We start from the raw sequence: 4,231 nt of genomic DNA on the forward strand, positions 1-4,231 counted from the left end.
GGCGTCGCCACGCCCTGCCCCGCGTCGGACGCCACCTCGACCCCCTTCCTCGCCGGACCTCGCGTCCTCGGCCTCTTCCCTGCCGGCCGCCAGCAAGCCTCGGCGCCCCCTCTCCCCATCAACGCTGGTGAGGCCCTGGGCCTCTCCCCTTCTCTGCTTCCCGTCTCGCTCGCGGTCACCGCACGGCAGACGCCCCCACACGCGCGCCCGCGGTGAGCACGCTCTCACCATGCCCCGCACGCCCTTTGTGCCGAGCCCCCCTCGTGCCCGAGTCATCCTCGCCCTGCGCTGCCTCCCTGCACTGATCACGACGGCCGTCGCGCCTTGCCCGTCCGCCCGTGCTCGCCTTCCCGTGCACACTCGCCGACGCCCCGTGCTGAGGCTCCGCGCGCGCCGTGCTCGCCCACCGGCCGCCCGCGTCGTCCGGGCTTGCCGTGCCTGTGGCCGGCGCCTCCCCTTGTCGATCTGGGCATTGCCCAATCGGGCCGGGTGCCTGCGCCCGTAGCCACCGCTAGGCCCCCCCAGGCCACTGACTAGGGGGCCCCGCCCCAGAACGGTTAAAAAAAAGAAAGAAAGAAAAGAAAAGGAATTAGAAAAAAAAAATATATAAAATATATTAAATAAATAATAACTAAAATAATGAAAATATTAATTAATTAATTAAGTTAATTAATCTTGATTAGATTAACCTAATCACTAATTAAGCTAATTAATCTGTTTTAGTTAATCATAGAGAATGACAGGTGGGTCCCCCTGGACCCACATGTCAGGTTGACCAGTCAACTCTGTTGACTGATGACATCAGCATGAGATCATGCTGATGTCATAAAACCAAATTTTGAACTAAATTAAATAATTAACTAAATTCTAGAAATTAATAAAATCTTTAGAAAATCATATCTTTTAATCCGTAACTCGGATTAAATTATTTTCAACATGAAAGTTGCTCAGAACGACGAGACGAACCCGGATACGTAGCCCGTTCGTCCACCACACACCCCTAACATATCAAACCCGCAACTTTGCCCCTCCGGTTCATCTGTTAGAAAACACGAAACACCGGGAATACTTTCCCGGATGTTTTCCCCCCTTCACCGGTATCACCTACTACCGCGTTAGGGCACACCGAACACCGCGTATTGCCTTGTTATATTTTGTGATGCTTTGTTTGCTCTGTATTCATTATTTCTTCCCCCTCTTCTCTCCGGTAGACTACGAGACCGACGCTGCTGCTGACCAGTTCGACTACGGAGTTGACGACCCCTCTCTCTTGCCAGAGCAACCAGGCAAGCCCCCCCTTTGATCACCAGATATCGCCTATTCTACCCTCTACTGCTTGCATTAGAGTAGTGTAGCATGTTACTGTTTCGATTAATCCTATTCTGTTGCATAGCCTGACATTGTTGCTACATCTGTTGATACCTTACCTGCAAACCTAAATGCTTAGTATAGGATGCTAGTTTATCATCATTGGCCCTACATTCTTGTCAGTCTGCCTTGCTATACTATTGGGCCGTGGTCACTCAGGAGGTGATCACGGGTATATACTATACATACGTACATACTATACAGATGGTGACTAAAGTCGGGTCAGCTCGATGAGTACCTGCAAGTGATTCTGATGAGGGGGCTGAAAGGACAGGTGGCTCCATCCCGGTAGAGGTGGGCCTGGGTTCCCGACGGCCCCCGACTGTTACTTTGTGGCGGAGCGACAGGGCAGGTTGAGACCACCTAGGAGAGAGGTGGGCCTGGCCCTGGTCGGCGTTCGCGGATATTTGACACGCTTAACGAGATCTTGGTATTTGATCTGAGTTGGCTACGAGCCTATACGCACTAACCATCTACGTGGGAGTAGTTATGGGTATCCCGGCGTCGTGGTATCAGCCGAAGCACTTCAGACGTCAGCGACGGAGCGGCGCGCGCCAGATTGGAACGTAAGCCTGCTCTTGTATTAAGGGGGCTAGTTCTGCTTCCGGCCGCCCTCGCAACGTGCAGGTGTGCTATGGGCGATGGGCCCAGACCCCTGTGCGCTTAGGTTTAGACCGGCGTGCTGGCCTCTCTGTTTTGCCTAGGTGGGGCTGCGACGTGTTGATCTTCCGAGGCCGGGCATGACCCAGGAAAGTGTGTCCGGCCAAATGGGATCAAGCGTGTTGGGTAAGTTGGTGCACCCCTGCAGGGAAGTTAATCTATTCGAATAGCCGTGATCTTCGGTAACAGGACGACTTGGAGTTGTACCTTGACCTTATGACAACTAGAACCGGATACTTAATAAAACACACCCTTCCAAGTTCCACAGACAACCCGGTGATCGCTTTTCCACAGGGCGACGAGGAGAGGATCGCCGGGTAGGATTATGCTACGCGATGCTCTTGGAGATGCTACTTGGAGATGCTACTTGGAGGACTTCAATCTACTCTCTCCTACATGCTGCAAGACGAAGGCTGCCAGAAGCGTAGTCTTCGACATGATTAGCTATCCCCCTCTTATTCTGGCATTCTGCAGTTCAGTCCACTGATATGGCTCCTTACACATATACCCATGCATATGTAGTGTAGTTCCTTGCTTGCGAGTACTTTGGATGAGTACTCACGGTTGCTTTCTTCCCCCCTTTTCCCCCTTTCCTTTCTTTCTGGTTGTCGCAACCAGATGCTGGAGTCCAGGAGCCAAACGCCATCGTCGACGACGACCCCTACTACACCGGAGGTGCCTACTACTACGTGCTGCCCGCTGATGACGACCGGGAGTAGTTTAGGAGGATCCCAGGCAGGAGGCCTGCGCCTCTTTCGATCTGTATCCCAGTTTGTGCTAGCCTTCTTAAGGCAAACTTGTTTAACTTATGTCTGTACTCAGATATTGTTGCTTCCGCTGACTCGTCTATGATCGAGCAATTGTATTCGAGCCCTCGAGGCCCCTGGCTTGTATTATGATGCTTGTATGACTTATTTATGTTTTAGAGTTGTGTTGTGATATCTTCCCGTGAGTCCCTGATCTTGATCGTACACGTTTGCGTGCATGATTAGTGTACGATTGAATCGGGGGCGTCACACTGCTGCACTTGCTACACTAAAACAGCTATTGTATGATAGGAGAGTAGTAGGATAGGAGAAAACCATTTGTATGATCATTTAGTTTAATTAACTAAAAATGTTTCAGGCTGGAGCACTACACTAGACTTCATATAGTTTCAGGCTGGTTGGAGTACACTGGTTATAATTAAACAAAAACCTTTTCTTTAATTAATTAAAGGGAAGGTTTCAGTTTAATTAATACTCCTAATTTTACTCCTACTCCTACTAATCCTACTCCTAATCCTAATTTAGAAAAACCTGCATTAAAAGGAGTATTTTGGCACTGCATGAAAATGAGTATTTTGGCACTCAACTACGGAGTACACAAATCTCTACAGCAAGCTACTCCAAGTAGTACTACACCAGCTAATGTCCATCTGTCCATCAACAGTTTGGAGTATTGATCTGTCGATGTATGGATCTTGATAAACAATGTCTTAAGAGTTTAAATCTTGAGAAAGGAAACAACTAGGCCATATGAAACATGATAAAGAGTAACCAGGCCACATAGCAAAGTGCTTTTAAAAGCACTTAACTATATTTATACAAAGCATATCAGTATTCAGAAGAACACAGAGACTACAAATGCAGACTTATGCAAGTTAACAGTGCCTTTCCCGCACTGTACTTCATGTGTTCAATTAACAGAAAAGGTTTCCGCTAGTTTAATTAACATAAAAAGGTTTCAGTTAGTTTAATTAACAGAACAATTCAGATAGTTTAATTAACAGAAAAGGATTTTAGTTAGATTAATGAACAATGTATGATGAATTTGATTATTCAGACTTAAGTTGCTTCAAGTGATGTCACTAGTTTCAGTTAACTAGAGTACTACAGCAAATGGAGTACCAAATCTGATTCAGTTAAAGTCTCCAGATGGAGTACCTAATCTGATTCAGCAAGTGTTGCTGCAAGTGAACATTTTGAAATAGCTGCTGCACTTGCTACACTAAAACAACTGTTGTATGATAGGAGAGTAGTAGGATAGGAGAAAACCATTTGTATGATCATTTAGTTTAATTAACTAAAAATGTTTCAGGCTGGAGCACTACACTAGACTTCATATAGTTTCAGGTTGGTTGGAGTACACTGGTTATAATTAAACAAAAACCTTTTCTTTAATTAATTAAAGGGAAGGTTTCAGTTTAATTAATACTCCTAAT

Source organism: Triticum aestivum, chromosome 3A (genome assembly GCF_018294505.1).
Source record: "Triticum aestivum cultivar Chinese Spring chromosome 3A, IWGSC CS RefSeq v2.1, whole genome shotgun sequence".
Taxonomy (NCBI): Eukaryota; Viridiplantae; Streptophyta; class Magnoliopsida; order Poales; family Poaceae; genus Triticum; species Triticum aestivum.